The sequence below is a fragment of the Canis lupus genome, chromosome 6 (assembly GCF_003254725.2).
Source record: "Canis lupus dingo isolate Sandy chromosome 6, ASM325472v2, whole genome shotgun sequence".
Lineage (NCBI taxonomy): Eukaryota > Metazoa > Chordata > Mammalia > Carnivora > Canidae > Canis > Canis lupus.
This window is the reverse complement of record NC_064248.1, coordinates 2693463-2715000: the sequence shown is the minus strand read 5'-3', so window position 1 is coordinate 2715000 and position 21538 is coordinate 2693463. Positions and strand designations below refer to the sequence as shown.

Genomic DNA, 21538 nt, shown 5'->3' with positions numbered 1-21538 from the left:
CAGTACTGGGACCTGCAGACAGCGAAGGCTTCATTAAAACGCTCGCGGAGACCTGGACAGATGAGTGGTCTCCAGTTGGAGTTCTTTCCATCTTCCCCATCTGTTCGCTGCAGTTTTAATTAAATCTACTGAGATTATTTTTGGCCTTCTCCAAGAACAGAAAGCCAGCCTGTGCCAATGTCCACTCGTTTCTATGCTTTACTGCCAGCCACTAATGAGCAGACACATGGGGCATCGCTGCCTGTGTGCACCCCCTCCCTTTGCCAGCCATCATGAGTTGCTAATAGGGTAGGAACCTCAAGTGCCAAGCCCAGGCCTCTCCACCTTCTCCCACCCGCACCCCCCACCCTCAGCCCCACCCTGGTACTAAAGAAAGCCAGCTAATGAATGATTCCACTTGTGGTTAGCTAGCTAATGGAAATGACAGGCTTCAAATAACCTTAAAGCATGCAGCCCGATGCTTGTCTGTCTGATCAGGGCCCTTCTGCTGGCACCTGACACTTTCAATACCATAATGGCATTCACATGCATTCTTTTTGAATGCTGTCATATAGCAAGACCTTTCTTCTCTTCGTTTGCTGGGAGGATGCCTGGCAAAGCTATTAAGTCTGTGATGGAAATGACAGTTAACTGCGGGCCTGTCAGTCCCACTTTGGAAGTCAGCACATCCTTATACCCATTAGGAGCGCATCACGGGAACTTCAGAAATAACCTGCCGTAATACACTGTTGGGTTGTTCCGCGCCTGCTAGCGTACCACCCAGCATGCTTGACGACAGTCCTGCCATGCCTCTCGTTAAGGGTTTGCTTTGTCGTTGTTTGGTAGGTATTTTATTTTAAAGTTTTAGATTAGGAGTAGTAATTACTTTTGGAGAAAGACAGTAGCGTTATCTCCAGTTGGTGGGTAGATCGTCATTCTTCATATATATGGTCAGTGCTTCGTGGACTTAGAGACTCCTGTTAGTTGAGTTTTCAAGAGAAACTGCATCCGGGGATCCAAATCCCTAATTGGCCTCCTAGGTTTCCAAAGGGGACTATAGATAGATGTATGTTATTTTATTTTATTTTAAATTTTCTTTTTTTTTATTTTACTTACTTATGATAGTCATACAGAGAGAGAAAGGCAGAGACATAGGCAGAGGGAGAAGCAGGCTCCATGCACCAGGAGCCCGATGTGGGACTCGATCCTGGGTCTCCAGGATCGCGCCCTGGGCCAAAGGCAGGCGCCAAACCGCTGCGCCACCCAGGGATCCCTGTATGTTATTTTATTACCAGCTGAGTCTTGGGTCCCAAATTCAAGTCTGATCCCCCACTGGACCATAAGTTTCAGTGGCTCCCCTTACTCCAAACTATGATGCCTGGACTGAGTGGCCAGCCTAGTGGCTGCTCTCCTCTGGGCCCCTGAAATTAAAAAAAGAAATGGGCCAAACAGAGGGATCCAGGAGATCCAGAGGAGGTGCAGTCCTGGCTCAACTCACACACAACCTCCCTCTATCACAGGGACCTTTTGTCTGTCCTTGAAGACGCCACCTTGTCCTTGACCCACAGTAGCATTTCCCTTTAGGAAGTGTAGAAGAGACGTTATGGAACCTTCTAACAGTTAGAAGGTTGGACTTAACAGCTCTTAGAGTCTTGGTTTGTCCATATACCCAGTATGGCTATCTGTTGGGGCACATGCATTCCCTTCCAACTGGCAATTGAGACTTGACACCTGGATAATCACCAGGAAACACCTCTCAGACTCACTGCCATCCAGCAGCTCTCAAAACTTCACTGAGGGACATGTTTCAGAAAAATTCTGTAAAAATATACAATCCTTTTCCTCTAGATTGGCATTTTTCTGAAATGTTTCCTGGTATTAGTTCCCCATAAGACATTAATAGATGTACCTAGGATAGAGGGTTTTGTTTAGAGTTATGGAGTTTAGAATTATGGCTGGCTCAGTCAGGAGAGCATGTGACTCTTGATCTCAGGATTGTAAGTTCAAGCCCCATGTTAGGTGTAGAGATGACTTAAAAATAAAATCTTTAGAATTATTGATTAAATCAAATTAAGCAAACTTATCTGGAAGGGTGGGATTGGGCATGGTGATAGTGTGCTGCATTCACCAAACAGGTTTGGCCTTAAATACCTGTTAACATTTCATAGGTCCCTTGGACTGTGTAGTTTGGGAAATAGTACTGCACATCCTCTGGAGTAAGCCAAAGTACAAGAGAACCAGAGTTCACTTTCACTGCATTCTGCTTTGGGATAGCAACGGCCCACATGAAACTCATTGCCAGCTTCTAAACAAATGTGGCAAGATACCGTGTTGCACATTGCGTATTGTTTCCTTTCTGTAGACTCTGGGGAGAAATAGCCCTCTGGATGTAGAGTTGGGAATAGTTGGACTTCTTCTGAACACTCTCTCTGTATCTGGTGACTCCCGTGAACTACAACTGAGGAGATTTCCCTCTTTCCAGTAGCTGTTGGAATCCTAGAGCTGGCTTTGTTGCCCTCGTGCTATAAGTGACAGGTAGCTGGCAGACAAACCTCATTCTTATCAAGACTATACCTATGTACCTTGTTTCTTCGTCCTTCTCATCTACCAGTAATTTTTCAAAGATTTTTCTTTCCATTATCTTGAAAGCTACCTTAAATCCTTCCTGATCCAAGGCAGGCTAAATGATATACCACATTACCTAGTACCACTCTAGCTAACTAAACTGGTGTTGACTTGTCTGAGGCCATTGGCACTTTGGGCTTATAGACAAGGGTGCTATGCAAGTTGATGTACAGCCTCAGCTGTGGTGAGAGTTAGTTACTTAGCTCATGGCATAGGGAGTTTTTGGGCTCTGGAGACTCTCAAGCGTGGCAGTCCTTGTTTTTCTGTTTCTCCAATCATTGGAGCCATGAAAACAATTCACTAAGCTATGTTTTCCATTTTTTCCCCTCTCTGGTAAACTCATAAAATGGTCTTTTGTCCATATACCTTTTATCCCCCGTAGACCTCCAGCAGGGTATGAAAATAATTTACAGAAGATTCCCTACAAATGTAAAGCTAGAAAGAGCCTTCAAGCTCATCTAGGCTAGTGTTGCCTGATAGGTTTCAGCTGCCCTAGTGCTAGTCTCCAGGTGGCTGCTGGAGGCCCATGTTGAGAGCTCTGGGCCAAAAGGAGCCAAAGGCTGGATTGACTCGTGATGTCTGCTGTGAATATGGCATGAAGTAGAGGTATGAACACTGTACATTTTCTGGCCCCACTGTCTCTCTTTTGACAGATGAAGCTAGCTGAGATGAAGATGGCCCTAGGAATCAAACAGCCTCACTCTGGTCTGGGACACGTTTCACCCCATCTTGCCAAAATAATTCTTATTCTTCCAACTACACAGAGAGTTAACTACAGCACTGAAACATTAAGCTACTGGTAGACTGGCCGTTGAGTTAATTAAAAAATAAAGCACAGCACCCTCTTCACTCATTTTTCCAAGTTCTAAGAGAGTTAAGACATAAGGCCATTCCATAGTCAGACCTCATGAAGCTGTTCTTGTCCACAGTTAGCCATATTCTCTTCATTCCTTTTTTTTTTTTTTTTTTAAATAAAGCCTATCTGTGACATTGAAACATACCTTCCAGTAAATTATTTTCCCTTGGATGCTTACTTGGTCAAGGATGCTGTTAGCCAAAACCAAACTAACAAATTTAATACTCCTAAGGTCTATTCTCTTTTCTTCGGGAAAAAAAATAACAATCAAGGAGGCACATGTTGGAAAACTCAGATTTGGCAACTTTCCTGTCTCAATATACAGTGCTGATAAATGTCACATTAGCAAATATTAATCTTTCCTAATAATAATCCAACCATAATTGAGATGAACAGTTCAGCTCCTAAGGATTTTTTTTCCTTGAAACAATGGAATTCTCTTCCCTAAGCAATTTGCTAATAAAAAATTGGTGCTGTCTTGTTTCTTCCTCTTTGCCTTGGCACCTCAGAAATCAGGTTAGCAGTCTTGTTCACATCTCTACTGATGGAACATTCCATCACATCTTCATAAGTGTCGGAGACATGAGTTCCAAGTGTCCAGAGATAGGACAGAATAGGTGCAATTAATAAATCATTTTTCAGGCTGTGCCTTCTGTGGTCTGTAGACTGCGTTCTCCCGACATGAGTCAAGGTATTTAATGTGATGGAATCCATCTTGTAGGGCATTCTCCATTCAGGCTTAAGTGATTGAATTCACAGTTCCACTGATTTAGTGCATCGTTTGTCACTTTGTGGAGGAGAGGGTTTTGGACCCATTTAGGTGGGAGATTGGCTGGAGTGGGAAGTGGGGGAGAACCCGCCCTCAGCCACCATTTGTCCCCTCTTCAAGCATGATTCATAATCAGCCTGGAAGGAAGAAGCAGAAGATTACAGAGGAGGCCCGGCTGCTCTGCAGGCCAGTGAAGTTTATGGTGTCGGCAGGACACCCTCTAAGATGCTTTCCTTGCCAGGACGCAGACCCCCAAAGATCCAACCATTTTAGTGATGTGGGCATCTTCAATACAGTGCCTCTGAAAATCACCAGCACTGGCTTGGTGGAGCCATACTCCTCGATAATACATTGAGTCTCAAAGAAAATTTCATCTTTTAGCTGCCAGCAGCCCAGTGCCAATTATAGTGAACATCCTTGACAGTTTTGTTCTCGCAACCCCTGAAAACAGTGGAGTTTCGGCACTGGAAGCCAGGCTGGTTTCATATTGACCTTAAACTATGCAGATGTGCCCTGTGCAGGAGCTTGGCTGCCTGCTGAATGGGAATGGGGTAGGTGTGCATGCCTCGGCATCATTGACATTCCAGGAGGGTGCTTCCTGCCCGTCTTCCCCCTCGCCCAGTGCCGCATTTCCTATTAGTTCTTCGGGAAGGAAGGCAGGTCAAAAAGGTGGATAAAATAGGTCAGAAAGAGGGCAGTCTCCAATGGAGTGGGGGGACACCTTCTTATTTGCTGGGAAGAATTCTCTCCAATGGAAAAAAGGGTTCCAAGTGAAGGCATAGGATCCAGACCCTCCCTCTGGAGGTACCCTGGCCATTAGGGCCACACCTTCAGGTCTTCTCTTTATCAACCTGCTCTCTGGCCAAACACACTGGACTCCCTGTAGAATTGCTTGGGTTATGGGGAGAGTCGGGTTATTTTTTAATTGAAAAATAAATTTCTTCTTGAGAAAATGGGAACTCTAAAACCTCCAAAGCAATGGGAGAGCAAACAGATGTTCTAGTGTCTGGACCTAACACAGGAGGTTTTACCTGCGATTCATACACCACTGCGGAATCTGTGGATGAGCTCCAGGGAGCCCTGGGCACCAGTGAACATGTATTTAAAGTTTTGTTTATTTGTGTACTTGTACATTCGCCTCAGAAGAAGGTACGTGGCTTTCATCAGATTTCCAAGTAGATCTGTAACAACAGCTGAAGTCAAGACTCCCTGGGCCAGCAAAGATGAAATATGCACGAATTGTCTCAAACCCTGTTTGTGATCCACCGCAGACATGTTCACTGTCCCAACCCCCTCCTCCCCACCTAACCAGAGCTTTAACAGAGGCAGACCCCGCGTCCCAGAGAGCTATATTTTCATTCAGCAAAGGTTTGAAGAACCTTCCACCTGTGTGAAAAATACTTTACAATCCCTTTTATTTCATCTTTGTTCTGGCAATCATTTGCTCTGGTATAGTTGACTTTTAAAAAAAAAAAAGCCCTTATATTTTACATTGTTCATATGGTTCAAACGTGTCTATCTTAAAGTTCTCCATTCTGTTTTTCATCTTTTGGTCAAGGCTGGGCCCAAATTGAGCTTTGGCCTGTGTGCGACAGAATTTGCTTTTACCCAGAATAATATAGTCGGAATTCTGGAGCTTCTTTAACCAACCCACTTCTTTGACCACAGAGGTCCATGATATTAAGTAGCTTTTCCAAAGTCACACATCTAGTTGTTAGTAGAGGTAATGCATTATGTTTTTTATGCTTTTTATGTTTTTATTAAAGAAAGGAAGGTACTGAATCAATGAAATTTTACAAAGTTGGGGGTTTTCTTTATGGTCATCATTAAAAGAAGGCACAGCATGGTGATGTGGAAATGGCTCAAAAGTCTATGTTCTCGGCCCTTTTGAGACCTGCATCCTTCTCCCACCTCTTCTTGCCTTGTCACCCCATTTCCCCCACCCACTCCAGTCCTCTTATCAAGCTGAGTGGCCAAAGCACCAGGGAGCCTGAGAGGGCTTCCTCCAGGTCTTCTGGGCCTGCATTCCCCAGCTGTGCCACCTCATGGAGAAAGCCCATCAAGTTGTTCGTGTGCTCTTGCTTTTAATGACCCAGTCTTCCCACCATGCTGCCCAGAGAAACAGGAAGGTCAGCGAAAGGGGAAGGGAAAATTACCACTGGTGTTCCCCCAGGGGCCACTTGAGACTTGCCACTTCCCAGGATTCCAGGTGTAGACTCGCCTTTTCATCTGGCAGAAAGCTGCAGTGCGCGGAATGGTGTGTTTTGTTAATGGATCGCTGTTGGTTTCCTTCTTCTTCATGGTTTCTAGTGGCTCTTAGAAACCGCATCTGCTTTGACTGGATCCTCTACAGGGCCAGAGGGGTTTCCACAGAGAGCCCCTGCCTTAGGACTAGGAACTCCTCCTATCTCTGTTCAAATTGTCCCACCATGGTGCTGCCTTAAAAAAAAAAAAAAAAAAAGTGTTGTATATATAACCTTGATTATGTCCCTGTAAAGTGAATTTGTAACAACTCCCTCGTGAGCTTAGCAAAAGTATGTCTAGACAATTTTTTCTGGCTTCCCCTCCCAAACCTCTTTGGGTTAAAAATAGGGAAGGATTTGTTTTAATACAGTGTAGTACTGTATCTTTAACCTTTGTCCAAAAGCATACTGCCCATTTAAGTTTTATTTAGGGAAAGTGTGTAACTTATAAGCCAGCTCACTCACACCCTGAGACTGTCCCTGGCTGGCCTTCTTGCTGCCGGTGGATTATCCAAGTCTCCAGAAGTGTTTTACAGGAAGCTTAGATGGAGGGAAGCACTTAATTATTATCCAAATTTTTCCCTTTAGTTAAGTCTTACCGTAAGATATCCCAGAGATTATATTTTTAGCAACCACTTTAAAGAGACTGGGGAGATTAATTTAAAATTGATAATCGCATGGCAGCACCACAGCTTAACAAGCTCGAGGTCTGCCTTGTGGAGCTGGCTGCTCTCAGGGGACGCCAGTTCAATTCTCTTTGCTGCCAGTTGAAATCAGAAATCACAACCGCAGTGATTAGCAGTGAATTCCCTGATCTCCATGCCCCAGGCAGATGGAGAGGGGGCCTGTTTTCTCGGTAGCCAGTAGTTAACCCCTTCGTGGGAGAGGTGACAGACCCAGGAGATGATTCATGGATAGAAGGTGGGGCCTGTCGAGATCTCTGTCTTTACCCAAACTGCCCAGATGGTTCTGAGCATCATCAGTCCCAGAGCCACTGCTTTGGGGGAAGCAATGGTGAATGGAGGCAGTAAGATCCCCGAGACCGCTGACACCTGTACCCGCCCAGTTCAAAGGCCTCCAGAGGCCTCTGCTTCCTTGGCTGCTGGGCAGCTTTGTCAAGCTGCGAGTCTTTCTTTGTAGAAGGGAGCAGAACAGCCTGCTTTCTGCCCCTCTTCCAGCTTTCTGTCTTTAAAAAATGGCCTCTGGCTACCAAGTGGACGATTATGGATAGTATTGTAGAGCAGCAGTAAGCAGTGTTAATGAGCTGCAGGATATCAGACACAAAAAAGAAAATATTTTCCCTGCGGGCCAAACAAAATTAATTTTAAAAATTAATGTAAACCACTAATGCTGCAAGTGCCTCCATTAAATTATAGGACTGTGACATGTACAATGCGATATTTTTGCCATTGAATTTGTTATCTAAGAGGTGTTCATTGTTTGTTACGGTGTGAAAAGCTGTTTTCCTCCAGATAAGCTTGTTCATTAGTAAACTGGATCCCTGCCACCACCCTGTTTCTTTGCTCTGAAGCAATGCCTTGTAGCATAAATGCAGACAGCCGCTCTGCTTTTAATATCAGAAATGTAAATCAAAAGCATCCAGCCTGGTTTTAAATGGCTTCAGTCTTTCTCAGGATGAAATCTGGGGGAAAAATTCTTCTCTCTGCTGCTTTTGACACCACAGCTTTGGCAGACAGGCTCTGAAAGAGGCTGATAATTATTAAACAAAGTATCTTGTTTCCCACTGAGGTCTCGGGATCATTCTGTCATTAGACTGGATTTATTTCTAGGGTTTCATTCACGCTGTGACAGTTTGGGATTGATAAATCCCATGTTTTAATTTCAGGCAGAAATGAAACTGGTCAAATGCAATTTGGGAGGGAACAGGCCTTGATGAGATGGCTGTGCATCTTAATGCCTAGACACAGAGCCAGAATGAGAGAGGCATCTTGGGGGGCAGGCGGAGCCCTGAGCCGGAGCGAGCAGCACACCAGAGCCAGGCCGGGAGGCCGCACAGATGTAGGCCCCAGAAAGCCATGTGTATGGCGGCCCAGAGCCCCTCTACAGATGACCGGTTCGCCGATCTGGGTTTGTGAGCACCGGTCTGGCCTCTGAAGTCGCCCATCCCGCCAGGCTGAGCCAAAGAGCAAGGCGTGTGCCTCGGAGCCCTGGTGGAGGCTGGCATGCCCCCATCTCTGCTGCCCTCACTTCCAGACACGTGCACCTGCCCCCACCCCACCCTGCACTGGACGTGACCTTGGCCCAGCCCCACCCGAAGTGCTGATAGCTTCTTCTCGCACCTCCACGCTCTGCTTCTCAAAGTATTCAAGAAGCTCAGGGTCTGATTTTTTTTTTTTTCCCCTCAAAGGGAAGCTAAAATTACTGACTCCTCTGATACTTTTTGGCTCTATTTACTTACTTAGCAAATATCAAATTCAGCATAATTTCAAATCTGAGGGGTGCATCACTAGCCAGTTGAGAGCAGAGAGAAAACCTGATGAGAAATAAAGCTCATTTCCATAGGAACAAGATTATTAAGATGCTGTGTGTAAAAGCACTTGGAGAGCCTGACCGGTCAGCTTTGGGAGGGCCTGAAAAGAGCCACCTGTCCCTGCCCTGATGTGGAAGCAGCGGACTGACACACAGGAATGATGCTCTGCTCCTTGGCAGGGCTCCGTGGCTTCCCGCAGGACTGTTGGTGCTCCACAACACAGACGGGCACCAGAGGGGCAACAAGAATGGTGTTAAGAGGCCCCTCCGCTTCCAGAATCTCCATTTATTAATGAGGAAAGTGGGGGTCCCAGTAATGGCTTGCTGCTGGAAAAAAAAAAGATAAAAGGCACAAACTAACTGACTCATTCTGAGAGGCCCATTGGAAACTTGTGGCAAAGGCTTCCAACTGGTCAAGCTAATCACACATAGTAAAGCAGGAACTGACCTGCCACCACTAAGATGACCATATGTCTTGCTTTGCCTGGGTCAGTCCAGTTTTATGGGTGGCATAGTTGTTAGCAGCCCCCCTTCCACTCTTAAGAACACCTCAGTTTGAATGTGACATGATATAGTCATCCTAGCTATCACCCCACAGCTTGCCAGTTCATTCAAGGTAATTTACAAGCCTTAAATGGCCCCATGAATCAGAACCTTGCTGAAAAGTTATAGGATACAGACTGAACAAAACTGATGAAATCAAGTTCCAAAAAAGTCCAGAACAAGACCACAATTTAAAAAAAAAATTATGCACAGACATAGCAAAAGTGTAAATACCATACTATGCATAATAAATAATCAAATTAGTGACAGTGTCTCTGTGAAAAGGTATTCAAAATACATATTTCAGTTGGATGGAGGCTGTCTTCCTTACATATATTCTTATATTATCCTTTATTTTTGGAGGCAGAAATATTTAACTTAAAATAGCTTTCAAGATAATTATGATTAGGTCAACGTGGAGGGGAAATGATTGCATTAAAGTGTAAGAGGGTATGTGTATATAGTGAAGGGGGAGATTATATTTAAGGTCCAGCATTTCAAGAATTGCTGTTGGCTTTTAGAGAGGAGGTTGCCAGGAGCAGGAATTAGGCTCTGTATTTTACCTCGGGGAGAACGCTGATACCCAAGGGTACAAAGAAAAATGTGCAGTCTTAGGGAAGGCCTTCAAGGGGGAGGGCCAGGTGACATGGCATCCACTAGAGAACTTTGTGCTGGCCCAAAGAATCATACTGAAATCTGAGGGAATCCTCCTGGAATAATCTTGAGGAAGCTTTCCTTCTGCCCAGGAGACTGCATTTTTAGGCTTGAACCTTCCTTGGCAAACACCATAACCGCCTCTAGTCCCAATCTCAGAATTGTCTGGCCCCCAGAGACTATACTTCTGGGCAAAGAAAGGACCTGCTCCCCCTTCTCCCCATTACTTTTAATCTTTACAGCTGATGTGTATTTTCAAGCATATTTCCAGAATTTCTGTCAAGTAGGTGTAGGCATAAGTCCTAGTCATACTGACTAGCTTATGAAAGCTGCTATGAGTGAGTAAGATGGCCCCCAGAAAGAGAAGGGATTCCACATGGGAATGCTTTTTCAAGAGGAAATTAGACCTGAGAACATAGAGGCATGAGAACGTAGGGTTTGGCCTGAGCACACATCTTCTCGTACCCACTGTGCTGTTAGTACTCTTTCACACGGGCAAGTGGTCCTTGGCAAGCCAGCAGCTCTTTGGTTTGGGCCTTTTATGTTTGGTTGCTTACCTGGGGCTTGAACTCATAACCCTGAGATCAGGAGTTGGAGGCTTGACTGGCTGAGCTACCTAGGAGCCCCATACTTTGGGCACCTGGGATAGTGATCTGCATAGAGCCAGTGGTTGATATGAGCCTCTTTACAGAGACCGCAACAACTGACCTATATTGAGGGCATACCACACACCAGCTCTTTGGTACAACACTTAATACAGTTTCTTGCTTTCACTACAAAGTCACCTGTTGAAGCAGGTTTTTGGATCAGCCGCGTGAAATTGCCATTTTTATATGTCAAAAACAGTCACATATCAGCAGCTTTAGATGATTGGGTCTAATCTCATTGTATTCAAAAACAGTCAAATGCCGGCAACTTCACATACTTCAGTGTAATAATCTTTTGTGTTTGGCAAGTGCAGAAATTGAGGCACTGGAACTTGCTCAAAGTCAGCCTGGCAAGCAGGTGGTGGAGCTGGGATTTGAACTAGGTAGTCCAACCGCAGACCTTGGCAATGCCTTGCCACACCATGCTGCCTCCTCCTTGGGTGGAAGACAAAGAAAGGCATGTTTTCATGGCCTAGGTGTTCCAAACAGTCCTTCCATGCCTCGCCAGCTTTGAGATCAAAGATGGCTGGTCAAATGAATCCGATGTTTCCCGGAGTCTTGGGTTATACTCATGATGCTCTGTTTGAAAAGAATGATATGTAGTGAGCACACCAGAAATCTGGAAGATGGAAAAGCTCTCTTTACGATCTCTGCTCCTCTCTCCAGCAAAGAAAGAAATCGGTGTGGTGCCAGCAGAGGTGTTCTCAGCAGGACCTGGCCCATTAAATGAAAGACTTCCATGCTGAGCCAATCAAGAGAGACCTGGACAAAAATCAGACTCTTCCCTGCCCTGGAAACCCATGCCTTGAATCTGTAATTCATCTGTTAAATCAAGTGTGCAGCCGGTGGTTTAGCACAGAGGGGGACAGCAGAGCAGGGAAGAGAGAGGGGCAGAAGCTGCGGCACTTGAATTTCTAGCATCAGAGTGAAGTTAGGAAAAAGAAACAGGGCTGTGATAGCTTCTTGGACCTTATGTTTCCAGCAAAGAGAAACCAGCAGGAAAGATTTTTGAAAACTGATGAGCTGGTGGAGGCATTAGAACAATGGCGGAAGAGACAGGGGCCCCAGGGGCTGAATAAAGCACAGTGCTGCTGTTGCCTTTCAACAAGACTGAATAAAGTTTAGGATTTTTTTTTTTAAGGGACTTGTAGCCATTTTTAAACTTTCATTTTTTTGTAATGTCACAGATAATCTTTTTATCTATTATCCACTGGCTCTTTTCGTAGAGGCATTTGCATCAAATAGTGCTGCACAGATCATGACTATCTCTAGCGGGGAAAGCAGCTTGAAATGAAAGGTTACTCACTCCCTCTGCTTTCCCTGGCTTTGTTCTTGATTCTCGCACAGTTTTTTACATCTGAATTCAGGTATTTCTGGAGTTTTCCTTTAGAAAGCCTTCCATTCTGAGATCTAAGCAGATCCAGACTGGTCTGTGTAGCGGGGGTTACAAAGCATATGTTTCCTGAAAGTGAAGCATCTACTTTGAAACATTTGTCAGCTACCCCGTGTCCTCCAGAATCCCTCTGGAGCATTTCCTATGGCGACAGCACCGGTAGGAAGGTGGGCGCTCCCACAGCGGGTGGGGGTCCTGTCCCCAGCACTGGCCTCCAGTGGTGGTGGCGGTGGTGGTGAGGAGCATGGCCTCCTAAGCATGCACTACTAGGCTGAGCCGGGCGGTGCGCCCGCTCCTTCCAGCCGCACGGAGAAAGGGCCTAGGGTGGATTTCCTTCCACTCCTTCCCCACGTGGGGACTAGGAGACCTGAGCTCTCCCAGTGGGAGAGGTGGGGGCCGCGTGTGGACTGAGTATGTTGGGAACCAGACTGTCATCTGGACTTGCAGGATGAGGAATCCAAAGCAAGCCCATTTGTTTGCAAAACCCCAATGGGGAACAAAATGGCCTACAAAGTCATGGAGCTAAGACAATAGTTTCTGTTCAGCTTCCATTCCTTAGCTCATCCCCTCAAGTTCTAGGGGGATTCTGGGAGGGACAGGAGTGATTCTCAGGCCTGTGTGACAAAGCCTCTCATGGAAGCAGCCTCCTCTTCCCCTCCAGCTCCCTACTTGGCTGCTAGCCACCAGAACATCCCCACCATTCCCTCCCACAGAGCCTAGAAACATTTCTTTCCCTCTTCAAAACGAGTGAGAGCAGTCTGCAGAGGCATGACCCACTGGGCCTCTGTGGCCTACATGTTCACACTGTGCCTGGAACTTGGTGGCAAACAGCTGTGCTTAGGTTAACAGCAGCCTCACCGAGCTGTGGCCAGGGGCTTGTCTGTGCATTTCTGTATCTGCAGAGTCCCTGCCACAGGGAACCCTGGACTCTGGGAAGTACTGACAAGCCCCTCTAGCTGGAGGGCAGTTCTCCTTGGCTTTTGTGTGCCTCCCTTGGGTACTGCACTTACCCTCACAGAGGCCTGCCAGGGGAGTGACATGGGGCGCATCTGCCCCACAGGACACCAGAGCGTGGGCAGGTCGATGTGATTTGCCAAGTCCACAGGGCTGGCGTCTGAGTAAGCTTCAGAGCTAGGGTCCTTCTGAGTGTGAATCACTTGTTCTTAACTGTCTCCCAGTTACCTCAGTTGCCAGTTCTTTGGGGGCACACTGTTCCTTTATTTTAGGGACTCTTAAGCCACACGATACTAAGCGTGGCAGCCGTGAGGATTTGTTTCAAGAGAAAGGTAGCGTCAGACTAATACGGTAGCTTCCTTATCCCTGAGCTTGTCAGTGCAGACCTTTGAGCCAGTCATCATCGTTTTATATTCGTATGACAGAAAAGAAGTTTCTGTTAAGTCATAAATATACTAGAGCCCTTATGACTAAATACATGAAAATAATCTCTCCTTGGGTGTGGAGCTCTCCCAGGGCTATGGCAGGAATGTAGAAACCCTTTCTGAGTTGTCAACCAAACGTAACAGATTTCCCAGTTGTAACACACATACACTGTAGCTGTGAATATAAAACCCTCCCAGAAAGCAAACTAGTTCTGTACCATGTGGTTTTCCTGATGTGCTGCAGCTTTTCTGGGAGAGCTCTGTGAGTTTAGTTTCATTGTATAGATATTTGTGACACTTTTAATAAGTAAAGTGCCTGCTTAATTGCTTTTATTTAACTGGCTTCAGAGTTAAAGGGAACCGTAGTGAATGTTTCCTTGTCCGGATTACGTAGATTAGCAACATGCATGGCAAATGCACACTCTTGCCCAGGCCGGCCTCCAATCATGACTTGAGTACCCGTCTCTGCTTCTGTAAGGCTCAGAAGAAAACAGTGCTAATATCTCCCTGCCCACACCCCTTGACTGGGGAAACCATAAGAGCAAACGAGGAAAAGTGGGTGCCCCTGGATGTGACCTTAGGCCAGGGTTCACCGGATGTGGTATGCCAGACCCGATCTGCTGTGGCCCATTTAGAAGCTTTCACTTCATAAGACATGCCCTCCCCCATTTGCTGGGGGGAGGAGTTCTGAGAGCCATACCAGCCCACTCTGACGGGATGTCTTGCTCCCTGGTGACAGGATGACCCACATGTCCTTAAAGCACCTGGTGCCCTTGCTCCTGCCCGCCGCCTGCTGCACACTCTGTAGGCCATGCATGCCTGCACACTGTTTGCTGGCCCCTCTCTCACCTGGACCTGACTGCTGAGCAGGTAATCCAACATCCCTCGGTGTGGCGGGCACTGCAGTTGGCACAGCTCTCAAAACTATGCACCTACCGAACGTGTAGAAACAAACCTCTCAGCCTCCTGGGAGTTTCAAGGGTCCCCTCATGGCTGAGCCCTCCAAAGACATTCTAGTCTGTAAAAATAAGAGCGATTGAAAATGATGCTGGTTTCAGGGCCCCTGGTGGCTCAGGTGGTTGAGCATCCAACTCTTGATTTCGGCTCAGATCATGATCTCAGGGTCGGTCGTGAGATGGAGCCCTGAGTCAGGGCTCTGTGCTCAGAGGGGTAGTTTGCTTGGGACTCTCTCCCTTTCCCTCTGCCTTTCCCCTTGCTCACGTGCTCGCTCTCTCTTGCTCTCTCTCTAATCTTTTTTAAAAAGTGATGCAGGTTTCAAATGTAATACTAGGTCATTGATAAAATTTAGAAAGTTCAACACATACTAAAAAATAACCACATCTGTCAGCAATATAGCCTACGTGTTTGTGTGTTTATTCGATATGAACCATTGAGGGATGGACAGAGTCCTCTTTCTTTCTCTTAACTTTCTGCTACGAGCACTGCAGTGTTAACACTGCAGTTAAGGGACTTGGGTTTGGGAGCCACGCTGCCTGGGTTTGAACCCAGGTCTGCCACTCAACAGTTCAGTGACCTTGGACAGGTCTTTTTGACATGTTTATAATTCCACTTTCTCACCTGTAAAATAGGGGTAACAACACCTACTTCGTTGGGGTGTTCTGAGGCATTAACACAAAAAAGGCACTACGAATAATGCTTCCTGGCATGCACTAAGCACTGAATAACCTAAGCTGGTAATATTTTTTTGATATTTTATTAAATGAGAATGTACTATTTCACAAGTGAAGGACCTGTGAGTCCATAAAGACCGGGACCGAGACAGGAGTATTATCCACTGCACTCCCTACTCAATCCTCATCCACCTGGGGGGAGGCGGCACCACCCAGAAGCCCCCCATTTGAATGATGTTCAAAGCTGAGCATCCCGCCTTCCCATTCAAATCAAGGCCAGATGCTAGCTGGAGACCCGAGTCCAGTGCCGTAGGTGGCGCATCCCTTAATTAGTGGAGATCATGGAGCAGGGATTCAGCAAGCCCTGTATATTATCAACCACACTTTATTTTTCTCCCTAAGGTACAAAGTGCTGTTGAGTCGCCACCAAACCTAGGATGGCAAGTGAGGGACTGCTTCTCCCACTGAATGGATGGGAAAGCTGAGTCCTTGGGTACAGTTGGACCACAGGTCCCCTCAGTGGGGATAGGAGGCTTGTTCCCCTCAGTGTCAGGGTCTCTCCACAGTAACATCTGGCTGCTTTTAAAGCTCCCCCTGTGACCTCAGTACATAGGCCAGCAGGGCAGGCACAGTACATGAGTGGCCCAGCAGCCAGCCCTTATTCCTGTGACCTCTAGCCTGGAAATGAACTGAAGATGGGGTCAGGCCAGTGATCTTAAAGAGTGGTGAGAAGAAAAACTGACATGCCCAAATCTATTCATACCCCTTCCTAGCAGAGCTCTGACTGGGGCTGAAACCAGTGGTTCTCAAACTTGTGCATGCACCAGAATGGTCCGAAAGGCCTGTAAGAATGCAGGCTGTGGGCCCCACTGCCCTAGAGTTTCTGCCCAGGTAGGTCTGAGGTTGGGTCCAAGGACTTGAATTTGAAACAAGTTCCCAGATGATGCTGGTCCAGGGACCACACTTTGAGAACCTGTGCTTTGATAGCAGGCCTGGATCCCTGCTCAGAAACATAACAGAGTGGTTCAGGTGCTGAGCTCTGTAAATTCAAATTCCAGACACGAGGCAACCAGGTCAGAAGCCCTTCTGGAATTTGTGCATTCAAAGACCACAGATAACAATTTTGGCAGCTCCCTGGTCCTGAGCGCAAAGGAGAAGCTCTCTGCAGCTTCTGCTTCTGTCTACCCCACTTTGATACTTTCCTTCCATTTCTGTGGAGAGAAGTTGCAAAGGCCAGACTAGAGACAGCAGAAAGGGTGCTAGGAGTGGGTGAGTGCAGTAACTTTAGTGAGGGATAAATGTGTCCAGAACCACCAAAAATGGGGTGGGCAGTAAGAACTGCTGCTTGGTGGGCAGACATGCAAGCTGGCATTGAAGCAGCCTCTTTTAGGGGCCTGGTGATATTTGCAAGTGCCCCCCCTCCCCCCAGCACACCTCTGCGATGAAGGCCATTGAGGTGTTGTGGCTGAAACTCAGCGAGTAGAGGGCTGGGTTTGCATGGCCACTCGGTCGCTTACCAGCCCAGGCCCAAGGATGTCTCTAAACCACGCCAAGCCTCCCTTCTTAATGTGTACGATGGAGATAATGCTCCCTGACTTCACCAGCGTCTGGTTGTGGGTGACCCAAAGGGCATGCATCTGGTGCTGGGCTGCATTCCTGGGCACGTCTCCAAGGTTGGGGCTCTCTGCAAGGAAGGCGGGCCACAAGGGCAGCCCGGAGCTCTTGAGACATGTTTAGGAGGAGGCCTGTGGCCGGCAGCCTTCCACCCACTCACCTTCCCAAGTCCCTGCGCCCCTGCATCTTCCGTTCCTCCTCTGTACCATGAAGTTAGAGAAAATGCTTCATTCAGAATCTCTTCTGGCTGTAAATGGCTTGAGCCGGTTGTCAGGCGGAAGACTCCAGTACAGACTGTGACGTCTAAAACCCCAAACAGCAAGGAGCGTGTCTGGCAGACCAGCCGTCTGGATGGGTGGGGCGGGTCAGTGGTCCCAGGCGCCGACGACCGACCTGTCGCGCAGCCCCAAGCCTCAGCGCGCCTCGGGGCCGCCCGGGCTACCCAGGCCGCGTCCCCGCCTGCCCCCCCCGCCCGCCCCCCGGGAGCCGGGAGCCGGGAGCCGGGAGCCGGGAGCCGGGAGCCGAGGCTGCCGAGTGGGCGCTCACCCCGCCCGGCCGCGAGACCCCAGCCGGCACGCCCGGGCTCGCGGCGCAGCCAATCGGCGCGTGCACCGCGGGTGACCTCCCCCGGGCCGGGGATAAATTGTCAAGTTTCCCCTCCGCGGGTGTCACTCTTCCGGGCTCATTAGGAGCGCCGGGCCCGAGCGCGAGCGGCGCCGAGTTCGCGGGTGGAGCCGGGCGGGCCGGGCCGGGCGGGGGCGCGCGGGGCTCCGCGGAGACCGCCCGCTCCGGAGCCGCCCCCGCCAGCGCCGCCCCGCGCCCCGCGCCCCGCGCCCCGCCCCGGAGCCGCCCCGCGCCCCCGCCCCGCGCCCCCGCCGCCCCGCGCCCATCCACGCCCGCGAGAGGCCGGGGCGCTGGCCCCGCTGCCCGAGCACCGCGGGCGATGGCGCGGACGCCGGCACCTGCCCGCCGAGCCCCGCGGCGCCGCTCCTGCCCGCCGTGACCTCGGGCGCTTCCCAGACGCGAGGCGCCGCCGTCTCCAGCCGGGCGCTGGCTCCGGGATATTCTCGCGCCCGGACCCGCCTTTGCTTCGTGGGTAAGTCTCCGCGGACCGCGCCGCCCGTCCCCAGCCCCGGGGAGCGCCTGCGGCCGTGGAAAGCCCCAGCCTGGGGCCGCGGGGGCCCGGGAGGAGGACCGACTCCTGGCGGCCGCCGTCCCGCGACGGGAGGGGTCAGCGGCGCGGGTGCTCCTCGCCGCGGCGCCTGGTAGATCGGCAGGTCTAAGCAGGAAAATGAGCAGCAATTAGGAGTTCCGTAGTGAATGGAAGTCGGCTGTCCTGATTGAGTGAATTACTGACAGGTAATGGCAACACTGAATTCTTCAGTTTAATTAAGAGTTTATATAATTATAGTGCACTTTTTATTTCTTGGGGGAGCCATGGGGTAGGATTTAAATAACCAGCATGAGGGTTAAGAACCCCATTTGATGGATAATTAGTGAGTCGGAACATATGTGGGTGCCTGGCTCGAGTGATGTGACCGTAGATGAATTCCTGACAAAGGGACATGCCAGTTTGGACCAAGCAGGACTTTGTTTGGGCTGCTCGCTCCGGTCTGATACAGACAGCAACGGCTTAGAAATTGTTGGGTAAACTCGGACACTAGCACACTGACATTGGGTTGTTCCAAAGACATCAAAGCTCAGCACTCCCCTGCAGTGGGATTCGCCCGGATTCCTGCTCTCTGTGACTGTGTTCAGCATTCCCCAAGAATGAAACGAGTGGGTCATTTGAGAGGAGGGTTCTGCTGTCTGGGGTTTCTGCATCAGAAATCTCATGATTGAGCTGTTAAGCTGTTGTAAACGTCGGCAGCTGAGGGTGCTGGGTGAGCTTCGCCGGAGCAGTCCAAAGCAGGGTGAGTGTGTAGGTGTGGAATTTGTTTGAGAACTAATCTGTAATTATAAAGATGCTATTTTCCTCTTTGGTGGCGTATTGTTTCCTTTACTATAATGTTCTTGTGAAATTGTTCCCCTTGTGGGAAGCAGTGAAACTGGAGAGAAATCCCTTCTCAGAGGATAATTTTCTTGTATTTTTTGGTGTAGGTTTCTGGGAATCCTTTTAACCCTGCATTGGGATGTGTGTGTTTATTTCTCTAAGAAGCTCCAGAAGATTGGGAAATCACTAGGTTTTGCGTACACCGGTAAATAATCACTGCCTCGAATAATAATATTTATTTGTACCTTGACTTCTTTCTCTTGCTTACGTGCAGACTATATATTTCAGCAGGCTGAGCAGGGACTCCCTGCTCTAGAGAGCTCCCATATTGAGGGTAGGCTCAGGGAGTGCCATTCAAGTTGCATTGCACTACAGAAGAGGCGGCCAGTGGCAGGGGGAGAGCAGTGCATCTTTAATGCTGCATGGCGGGTTCTGAAGTTTACAGAGCACTTTGGAAACTTACAATTCCCTGTTGTTAGGGAGAGACAGCAGGTATGGAAGACGTTGGCTCTTGGTGTGCCCCCCCAGCCTCAGCCCTTCCAGGTACCTAGAATTTTAAGAACTTACCTCTACTCAGGTTTGTTTTTCCATTTCCTCCCAGCCCTGTTTTGTCATCACGGCCATGAAAATCTAATAAAACTGTTGAAAACCCTTACACCTCCAGATCCACTTCTAGGCTCACACTGTTGACTTACTGCTCCCTTTTTGTGTTCCGCCCAAGGCACAGCAGACTCCTTTTATTTTTCATGAAATTGTACAATAGGCAGATTCTTGAAAACACAACACAGGTGGAAATGTGAAATTTGTACACTTTAAGGAATTCAAATTGCCAAGTTTCGGCACTCTCCCTAAGGGTCCATTATTGAAGATCACAATGTCACTTTGTTCGTTTCTCCTCAACATTCACAGTTCCTCCCCACACCTGCCTGCTGCTAGCTGTAACTAGACGATGTCAGAAACAGGGACAAGGATGGCCATCTCTGAGAAATGCTGCTTGGATTTTGTTCACCCCAGGATTCTCTTTCTAACCAGTGGGTGTTTGGTGCGTTGCCATCAACGGTGCCTCACTTGATAACACCTTTAAGATCTAATTCCCAGTTCCCTTTCTCCTTTTTGTGACCTTCTCGGTGTATGTCACCCATGCACTTCTTCAAAGTCAGCCTGAACAGATAGAAAAACCAAAAGACAAGTTACGGAGCTCCTGGAAAGTCAGGAACAAGTTCAGGTCAAAAACAGATTCCCAGCTTCTAATGAAATGTTCCAGGTTGGAAACAAGACACAAACTGGCCTGTAGGCTCTCTGCTCTTATTTTGAAGGCAAAAAGTGTGGAAGGCAAGGCCAACGTGACCCCTGCCGCTACATTTTTCTAGTGTCCTTCCCACTCAGTCTTCAGTTCCCTGAATAGGCTACGTGGTGGGTACCAGTCACCACTTGTCTGCTGGTTGCATCATGCACATTACTCACTGCCCAGGTACCGCCCTGCAGCCAGCCTGTAACAATAGCACGTAGAAGAAAGTAACACTCAAGTTGGTCTTGGGCACTGTCCAAGGGGATTAGCTACCAGAAGTACCTGAAAGGCCTTGTTGAAACACACTCACCTGTGACCCAGTTCCTTGGCCTGGATCTCAAGGACAGGGTGATAGCTGCCTTTCTGGACCTATAAAATGAGATATCTTTCTCCATTGACATTTGGCCTGATGGCTCCTAGGGTCTTCCTGCCACGGAATCAGAAGAGTGCTTCCAGGCCTCAGCTTTGCGCAGGAGCTTTTAGAGATGCGGAAGCCCAGATTTGCCCCCTGATGTTTCAAACCAGCACCTGCCTTTAATAAGATTCCCAGATGATCTGTACACATTATGACTTCTACCACGATGCAGACTCTGAGTGAGAGTCAAGCAAGCAGGATATTTATTCGGTAGTGTCCGTAGGGTCAACACCTGTATGAATAGGAGGGGAAGGGGTCGGGGCGCCCGAGTGGCTTGGTCGGTTGGGTGTCTGCCTTCAGGTCATGTCATGATCTCTGGGTCCTGGGATTGAGCCCCGCATCGGGCTCCCTGCTCAGCGGGGAGCCTGCTTCTCCCTCTGCCTCTGCCCTTCCCCCTGCTTGTTCATGCACACACTCTCACTTTCTCTAATAAATAAATAAATAACTTCTTAAAAATTCAAACCAAAAAAAAAGGGAAGGGTCAGGAGGGGCGAGGCGGAGGGAAGAGAAATGTGCAGGAATGAATGGTAGGGAGAGGGAGAAAGCGAAGCTGTAAGGCGGGCCCAGGGACGGGCTCCACTAACCACACGGGTTGCTCAGGAGCTAGACTGGCCTTCAGAGTTGTCACCTGTGGGGCAGCACATCCTTCATTGCACAGTGCTCACCGCATACAGCGGGGTTGGAGGAAGCACTGCTCTGGGCAGGAGTTCTCACACTGTGCTTCCAGATCAGCAGGGCCTTTGACATGGGGGCTTGCTAGTAAAGCAAATTCCTGAACCCCAACCCAGACCCACTGAGTCAGGAGCTGTGGAGGTGGCACCCCGCAGCTTATGTTTGAACAAGTTCCCCAGGTGGCAGCTGCATGCTTAAGTTTGAGAACCACTGCTCTAAGGCAGTGGGTTTTTTGTTTGTTTTGTTTCTTAATAACAGCTTTATTGAGATATTTTCACATTCTTTTTTTTTAAGATTTTTTCAGTCATCTCTCTACCCCACGTGGGGCTTGAACTCACAACCCTGAG

General features: G+C 48.4%; 1 protein-coding gene and 1 long non-coding RNA gene across 2 annotated transcripts in view; one reads left to right on the top strand and one right to left on the bottom strand.

The window, feature by feature from the left end:
- AUTS2 (activator of transcription and developmental regulator AUTS2) overlaps positions 1-21538 on the top strand; it is a 1134993-nt gene that overhangs the window by 932890 nt on the left and 180565 nt on the right.
- LOC112646110 (uncharacterized) lies at positions 5548-17271 on the bottom strand. Its single transcript, XR_004816874.2, has 4 exons — positions 16984-17271; positions 14428-14596; positions 10717-11385; positions 5548-6668 (listed from the first exon to the last, which is right to left on the bottom strand). It is a non-coding gene; the product is annotated as an uncharacterized LOC112646110 (long non-coding RNA).